The following is an 8,543-nucleotide window of genomic DNA, read 5'->3' on the forward strand; positions in this document are numbered from 1 at the left end:
CAATACCTCTGCCTTCCTTCAGTGAAGGGCTGCTTCCTCTGGCTAGACTTGCCTGAGGAAAGTCTCACAACTTCCCCCCCTAAAACACAGCTGTTGAGAGACTTGGGACCATTACATTTGATTTGGCATGGTAAGAAACTCCCAGGTTTATGTAAGAACTTTCTAACATGAAGATGCTCTTATCTAAACTTCAGCCAATGTGCAGGCATGTTCAGAAGCAATACAGCACTTATGTTTTACCTTCACACATCAGAAGACATTAAAATCATATAATCATAGAATAATTATATAAAATATTGGGAATGTCCACTGCTGAGGTCTGCAAAAGCTACAATAATCTGTTTCTTTCCATGCAGATTTCCTGAAATTGTCTAATATCTGAATGTGTAATTTGTATATCATCTGTAAAAACTAAGCACAAGCCCATTGCTAGCAGTAGATGAGCATTTACAGATCTGAAGTGAAATACTCAGGAACTGGGAGATGCTGGATCTGAAACTATCATTGCAGTTTTATCTTGTAAATGCTCTAAAGAACAGAGTGTTTCTTGCTCCACTTCCCACTTGCCTCCCCAGGCAGGCTGAGCTTTTCTTCCTTCTCTTTTTTCTCTGTGGACTTCCAGAGCTGCTGGTGTTCAGCTTGCACAAGGGCAAGCAGGGATGAGCTCTGTGCTTGCTTTCATGCACCTGGCATGCCACCCCTTTGTGTTGCTGTGGATACATTTGCTCTTCACTTCCTAAAAGTGAAGAAAAGAGGCAGCAGGGGAGAAGGGGTGAGAGAGGAGGGTGTTTTTGCATTGTGGTTTTCCCCCAAACCCTGTGGTCAGGAACCTGCAAGTCCTGTGAGAGCACAGCTCAAAAATGACAGCAGGAGTGCCATATCAAGAGCAGAAAAGAACCACACTGCCTGCAAGGACTGAAAGCCTCATTGCCCTTATCTCAGTTCTCAGAGCCACTGAGTCCTGTGTCTTTCTTCCTTCTGTTTGCTTAATGTATTGAGAAACTGATGCTAAGCATCTACACATGTTCCTGTGCTCCTTGGGGCATGTACAGCATGGCCTGCAGTCCCTCCCTCCCTCCTTCTCTCCCTCCCTCCCTCTGGAGCGTGGGGGCACAGCTTGTGCTTATTTAACACCCTGCTCTCCAGCTGCACATTCCAGGAATCCTCTCAGCAGCTGCCCCCAGGAACATGACTCTGTTATTGATGCTGCTCCCACTCCCACCGTGCTGTGTGGGTCCAGAGCCTGCTGTGGGTTTTCCCTTGGGTGAATGACTCAAGTGGCAATAAGACCCAGCAGCTGTGCTGATGCTGACTGCCACAGCAATTTCCACTAGATTAACCCTGGAGGACTGCCAGTGAGACAGAGGGTCTGGCATGCTGCTCACTGGGCTCTCACATCCCTGCAAGGTGGCCTCAGTCCCTTGCCTTGAGATGACTTCCAGCCCTCCCCACAAAAATAGGAGCAGTTTCTGTAGGAGGGACTGTGGAAAATCACTGGACTTGGAGTTAAAACTAGCTAGCAGCATCATTTCCATCCCTCACTGGAAGAGGGTGGATGTGCTCTGAGCACAGTTACAGAGCTGTTCTTGTGATGGTTGTCCTCTCCTGTGAGACCCAGCAGAGTCCAGGGAGATGCAGCCTGGGTCTGGGCAGCTGTGCACCCAGCAGTGCCTGCTTAAATGTAGGCTCTAGTCAAACAGATACAAGCTCCTACTCACCCTCTGGCCAGCATTGCAGTATTGGTCAGGGACCAGAGATCTGAGCAAAGGTGACATAAGGACATGCCTTTTCCATGATGTTCAACAGAAAAGAAAAAGCCAAGGCATGAAAGTGGGGACAAAGGGTGAGCCTTTGAACTACCTTTCAAAGTCCAAACTTTCTTTAATCCTTTTAAAATTTTATTTAAAGGCATCTGAAGTGTGGGATTTTGAAATAAGAAAGCAGTTATTTGAGCTCCCTGATGCTCACACAGAGAGGCAGGAATTACCTGTTTGATTTGATAGCAGTGGGTGAAGCTACATTTCTTTTTATATTGGTTACACCTCTGTGGGCACTATTGCTGGTGCCTGCAGCAGAGAAGGCTGTGTTTGAGTCTTGTGCTAGGCTGGCTGCAGGAGGCAGAGATGGAGACCTCAAGAGGGGGGGTTACAACTGTAAGGCGCTGTCTGAGTGCTCTGAAAAGGGGCAAGCAGTCTGCAAACTTCTGGAGAACTCAGAATCATTTTAAGAACATAAATGAGAGTGGATTGGGCTTTTCTCTTTTCTTGCAGAAGGGAATTGTGATGAGTTCTGAGAAGAGGTGAACAGAAGTAAGTAAACTTTTCCCTGATGTTGTGTAAGTCTTGTCCCAGGGTCAGATGCATCTGGTGGGAATTCATACTGCAAGTAATGGTGCTTTTCTGTGGGAGGTTCCTCCCCTGAGACATTCCTGAGGGATTAGTCAGATCTGTGTGCCTCAGAAAGAAATGTGTACTATGGCTTCTGGAAAGAAAAGAGCAGAAATGAACCCGAGCAGAGGGAGCTGCCCAGCCTGGCTGAGCAGGCTGAGGCTGTCCATGGCTGGCTCTGCCCACCCACAGAGTGTGTGCAGGTCAGACACAGCTCTGAAGAGACAAATTGTCTGTGCTCTTCAACAGAAAACAAAAGTGGAGCTTCGAGGTGAGATGAGATGAGGGTGGGAAGTAAGTTTGCAGACAGCACCAGGCTGGGTGGGAGTGTTGATCTGCTGGAGGGCAGGAAGGCTCTGCAGAGGGATCTGGGCAGGGTGGATCAAAGGGCTGAGGCCAATGGTTTGAGGTTCAGCAAGGAGAAGTGCAGTGTCCTGCACTTGGGTCACAACAACCCCGCACAGCACTACAGGCTGGGACAGAGTGGCTGGGAAGCTGCCTGGTGGAAAAGGACCTGGGGGTGCTGGCAAACAGCAGCTGGACATGATCCAGAATATACCCAGGTAGCCAAAAAGGCCAGTGGCATCCTGGCCTGGATCAGCAATAGTGTGGCCAGCAGGAGCAGGGCAGGGATGGTCCCCCTACACATGGCACAGTGGGTCCACACCTCAACTCTTGTGCTCAGTTCTGGGCTCTCACTGCAAGGACACTGAGGGGCTGGAGCATGTCCAGAGAAGGGACACGGAGCTGGGGAAGGCTCTGGAGCACAAGTGCTGTGAGGAGCAGCTGAGGGAGCTGGGGGTGTTCAGCCTGGAGAAAAGGAGGCTCAGGGGGGACCCATCACTCTGCAGCTGCCTGAAATGAGGGGGGAGCCAGGTGGGAGTCAGTCTCTCCTCCCAGGTAACAAGCGACAGGACAAGAGGAAATGGCCTCAAATTGCATTGGGGAGCTTCAGATTGGATATCAGGAAAAATTTCTTCCCTGAAAGAGTGGTCAGGCATTGGAACAGGCTGCCTAGGGAAATGGTGGAACCACCACCCCTGGTATTGTTTAAAAATGGGTAAATGTGGCATTTGGGGACATGGTTTAGTGGTAAGCACAGTGTTGCTGGGCTAACAGCTGGACTCAATGATCTTAGAGGTCTCTCCCAACCTTAGCATTTCTATGATTCTATAAATTTCAGTGGAAAGTTTGTGCTACTTTTCAAAATCCAAAGTTTCTTAGTTTCTTTTTTTTTTTCTGTTTTTCCTCCAAAACAGCTGAACTGGCGCTATTTAATCTTGCATAGCCCACAAACAAAAACCTAAGCAGAGGACCAAGTGAATCAACAAAAGGTTCTGTAGTTTCCAAGAGGAACAGTAATTCCAGAGTGGAAAATTATTACTATTCCATCCCTTTACAGACCAGTGGGTAAATTTTCTCATGTTTGAGTACTTGAATTAACAATGTGTAAGTACCACATCTCTTTCTAATTTCAGAAAAGTACATTGGTAAATCAGAGACATCCAGAGCTGTGCCCTGAATGTTTTTCTGGGTGTATTGTGGCTGTTGGGTGGGAATAAATGTGTGATTTCTAAGTAGAAAGAAAGACATGATCTATTAGCATAAAATAATGGGAAATTGTTTTAAATGAAAACCCAAACTTGGTGTTTAGAGCCTGGTAAAAAATACAACAGACCAAAAATCACTACAACTAGAATTGGCTTTTTGGAAAACAAAACTGAGTCCATGATACACAAACATGGAAGCAATTTTGTTGAGGTCAGCTTGACTAATCAGCCCAGAGCTGGGTGTGTCTGTACATCTTTGCAGAAACACCATGAGGTTTTATTGTCCTCTGAATGCAGAATCATGGACCATTCATTAAGAAATCAAACCCGTGCAAAGGTGCATTTGCCAGTGGTGAGAGAAGCATCCAGCTGCCTTTTGCTGGGCAGCCAAACTGATAGCAACAGATTTAGGATGCAGAGAGGAAATGTTTGTTACTTGTGCTGATGTGAAGGGCTTCCTCTTTCCTAATGAGGTCCAGGATTCCTTGAGGAGCTCCCAGGGAGGCATCAGCAGCCACTGACCACAAAAGAGGTTTTGACTGTTTGGTCACTTGTTGAATAAGTTGCTGGCTATTCAGGACACTCTTCTTGCTCACTCTCTCTTAAAAGCTAAAGTAGACTATTTTATCCAAAATGGGGGGGATGGTGTGGAGGGGTGAAGTCAGAAAATAATCATCTCTGAAGCGGATTTCCCATTTTCTGGCCATCTGTTTTGCTGTTAGGGCCACATCACTGGCACACAGGTGACCTTCCTGTTCCCCAAGCAGGGAATGTGTATCAGAGGCCAAGGAGGATAAAACTCTTCTGGTGGAGGCCAAACCAGCCTCTTCCTTGCTGGTCTCTTTGGGCCAGGATTTGGCAGATGAGGTCCTTCATGCTCAGAAATCTCAGCCCTTTGGCAGAGCAACATGGTAAGGATCCACCTTGGGTCAGCATTTCAAATGTATTGTTTAATTTGAGAATAAGTTTTTGCATAGGGTAAAGCTGCATGGCACAACAGATAAAAATTTGGTTTGTATTTAATTCAGGCAAATGATATTTTCATGTTAACGTGTTAATTTAGTCCTAGCATTGCATGATCCTCAGTCACTGCCTTTCATAAGCTCTAGGAGGAAAAGTCAGAGACAGAAATAATAAAAACTTGGGAAGGGACAGGCATTAAAACTGTGTGGTTGTGAGCTGAGATGGGAGGTGGAAATCAGGGGCCACTAAGCTTGGGGTAGGGTCAGATTTATGTGTATGGTCTGACCAAGCCCAAGAACCCATCAAAGAATGAAACAGGAGGACAAACTTTGGTTCTTTTGTGTTTCTCTTCTTCCATCCAGCCCCAGGGCAGCAAAGGTGATACCCTGTGTGAGAGCCACTGTCCACTCACTCTCTCTGCTTTACTTAGTTACAGAAGTGACACTCTGGTTTGGATCTTGACTTCCAGCTGCAACTGCCATGGAGTTCACACTCTTCTTCCCACTGACTGCACTGGTGGAAAAAAAGTGCTTCTTGGGAAAATAATAAAATGACCCAGCTTCCAACAATCTTTGCAAAACAAACATTGAGAAAAGTATTTAAGATAGATCGAAACATTTGGGTTTGACTTTTATGGGGTTGCTTCTACCACATATTTATCTTACAAAACTATTTTGAAGTGGATTGCTAAAGGAAAACAAAACTGGCTTTGTTCTGAAAATGCTTAAACAGCCTCTCTTAGATAGAGGCTTGCTGGACTTTATAAAGGTTTTGCCCTGAAGTGAAATCTAAGTAAAATCCATCATTCAGAAGCTGTTTTGCATTTCAGTGGACTCAGGTTTTCTGGTGTAAAATCTTTCCAGCTTTCTTTGGCCAGCCCTATTGAAAGCTGTCAGTGGTGATACCTGATGCCAGCAGTGGCCTTGTGAGGCTGTGAAGGGAGCTCTAAGAAGTGCTTATCAATGCATTACCACTGCTTCAGAAAAAGATTTACTGCTTTACCTTCAACACAGTAATGGGGACATCTTGCTGTGTCAACATGGTATGTTTTGTTCATTTAACACCATTTGCTAAAGAAAAGCAATTCTGAATTCTGCAAGTGGAGTAATTCTTAAGTCTTTTCACCCTTGAGCAGGCTTGCAGTGGACATAACAGGTTTTTTCCCTCCTATTGTTTTCCAAGCTGCAGTCACAAGCGGTACCCAAGCAATATTTCCAAAGGCTGGGTTGGGGTCTGGAGCAGTGAGTCTCATTTCCAGTGGGTCTCAAGGCAGGTGTTAACACTGGGATATTGCCCATGTCCCAGCACATTACAGCTCTGTGCTGTATGGGGTGGGGTTGTTTTTTAAAAAAAGACTCTGCTTATGTGTTTCTTGAAAACTGTGAATTGTTTCTCAGTTTGTAGTGATAACTATCCTTCCCTCTCCCTCTGCTTTTAATCCTTGAACATGTAGATGTAAATTATTGATTTTGCAGCATCTTAAAACAAAACTCTTCATTTCATGACAGTGCAGCACACCTCTCCTGTGGGGCAAAATCTGCAGAACCACCATTCCACAGTGATCCAAGAGAGGCCTGATTTTTCCCTGATAACAGGACTTGTTCTAACATTTTTTAGCTCTTTTAAGGTTGGGGGTTTTTTCATTAAATATGGATATTTTATCAACCTCTTCCCTTTTTTAATATGTATTAAAGTTTTGAATGAAAATAATAATTTCTTAGAAAACACCCAGAGAATTATTGAGGCGAATGGCAAAACCAATAAAGGCAGTGTGCTAGGGAGCTCTAGTAAATAAGCATCTTATAAGCATGATGATCAGTGGAGGAAGGTTTGGGATCACTGCCTCTAATTTCAGCCCCTGTGTGTTCCCTGTCCAACAGACTCACCTTCTGTCATTACTGAGAAATGGTTGTGCCATCATCATTTTTTCTTCTGCAGGTTTCTCCTATTCCTGGAGCCTGCTTGGCTTCACACCTCCCAGTGTGTGCACACCACATAAAACAAGCTTGGCACCGTGAGTGCAACTCCAGACAAAGCACACAGGAAAGGAAGGAGGAAAACATTTTCTCTGAAAAATTGCTGCTGACGTGCATCCAGCCATTCTGGGGTTTGATACAGGCTTCCACATGGTGCAGTGTGTGTCCATTAAACAGCCTGTGTGCTAACACAGACTGTCAATTGCTGGTTAATCACACCAGCAGCCTGGACATCCACCCAGTCTGAGCTCAGCTTCTCCATGTGACTGATGGTGATGGATGTGTGCATGCTGACAGCACCAAGTATCAAATCCCTGGGAATTCAGAGCAGGAGCCACCACAATGTATGTGGTGCCACTTGCCCCAGCCTAGATAAACTGTTTGAGGGGTTGTATGTATGTGTGCACGTTTGAGCAAACACGATAAGAGAAAATAAGGATTTAAATGAGCAATGTCCTGCCCTGTTTAACAATAAACCAAACAAATCAAAATCCCTTCTTCTCCCCCACATTAATCTCTTTTCTCCTCTTGTTCATCTTCACAAATCTGTCCTTGGTACTGCAGTGGCTTGTTTACAGCTTAGCAAAGTTTGCCCCTATGTAGCATTTCAAGTAAAGCAATTTAATGGCCCATTGGCTAAATGCTGACTAACCTACTTTGAATGCAGTGGGAGGTAAGGGCTGAGCATAAACTCAGCAAGGATTTTGGCACAGCATCCCGTGACACTCACATCCTTGCAGTTTAGTGAGAGCTATTTACCCACGTGGGGCTGTTTCATGCTCTGCATGACAACTACTTTAATATTTTGTTGCATTGAAACAGCATTGCTGAAGCCCTTACTCAGTTTTCACCTGTCAGGCTTTGTGCTTGGCCCTGCACAAAGCATGGCCTCTTTGAGATGCCATTCATTGACAAACTCCTCTCTGCTGACCTCTATTTGTGTACAACTGAGAAGTGTATGGGATGTTACAAATCCATTCCCTGTTTTGCTGTAGATAGGAATCCCAGGCAAGCACACATGAACAGTTACTGTGTAGGTATGGTCTTCCACAGCTCAGCTTGGGCTGGAAATATCCAAAAGCACATTAGGTTACTTAACTACCTTCCCCCTGGCAGCACAGGAACCTCAGCTCTGACCTAACAGCAGGCAGCAGAAAGCAGTGATGCTGGCACAGGGCTCCTGGCAGCCACCTGTGGATCTCTGTGCCATTCTGCCTCTGCTTTGATAGATCAGAGTTGATGTGCAAAGACAGAGTCCTGCTGTCCCTGCCTTTGGATGGCAGAGCTCATTTCTGGAGTCTGCCGGGAGAACACAGGGCTAAGTAATGCTAAGGGCTGAGCAAGTGGCACATAGCAGGTGCACAGGGAAGGAAAACCTGCAGGAAGCCAGCATGGCCTTTCCTAATCACCCTGCTGCTGGAGCCATGGGTGGGAGAGTCCATACAGCTTAGATTCATGGGCTGCACTTAGAGTTTATACCTAGACTTTCCTCATGTCTCTTCTGCTTTAGTCTTTATCTGTATTTTAAATCACCAGGCCCTACAGGTGACAGCATGAGGTTTCTTCACTCCCCAGGGGGTGCCTTTGGGCTTTTTCTATTTTTTCCTATGCAACTTTCACTCTGAGGAGGAAATACATGGTGAATATTTTTTATTTTTTTTAGCCAG

General features: G+C 45.6%; 1 long non-coding RNA gene across 1 annotated transcript; it reads left to right on the forward strand.

The window, feature by feature from the left end:
- Window positions 1-2,489: 2,489 nt before the first annotated feature.
- Window positions 2,490-6,932, forward strand: LOC130252326 (uncharacterized). Its single transcript, XR_008840334.1, has 3 exons — window positions 2,490-2,658; window positions 3,647-3,834; window positions 5,337-6,932. It is a non-coding gene; the product is annotated as an uncharacterized LOC130252326 (long non-coding RNA).
- The last annotated feature ends 1,611 nt before the right edge of the window (window positions 6,933-8,543 follow it).

Source organism: Oenanthe melanoleuca, chromosome 1 (assembly GCF_029582105.1).
Source record: "Oenanthe melanoleuca isolate GR-GAL-2019-014 chromosome 1, OMel1.0, whole genome shotgun sequence".
NCBI lineage: Eukaryota > Metazoa > Chordata > Aves > Passeriformes > Muscicapidae > Oenanthe > Oenanthe melanoleuca.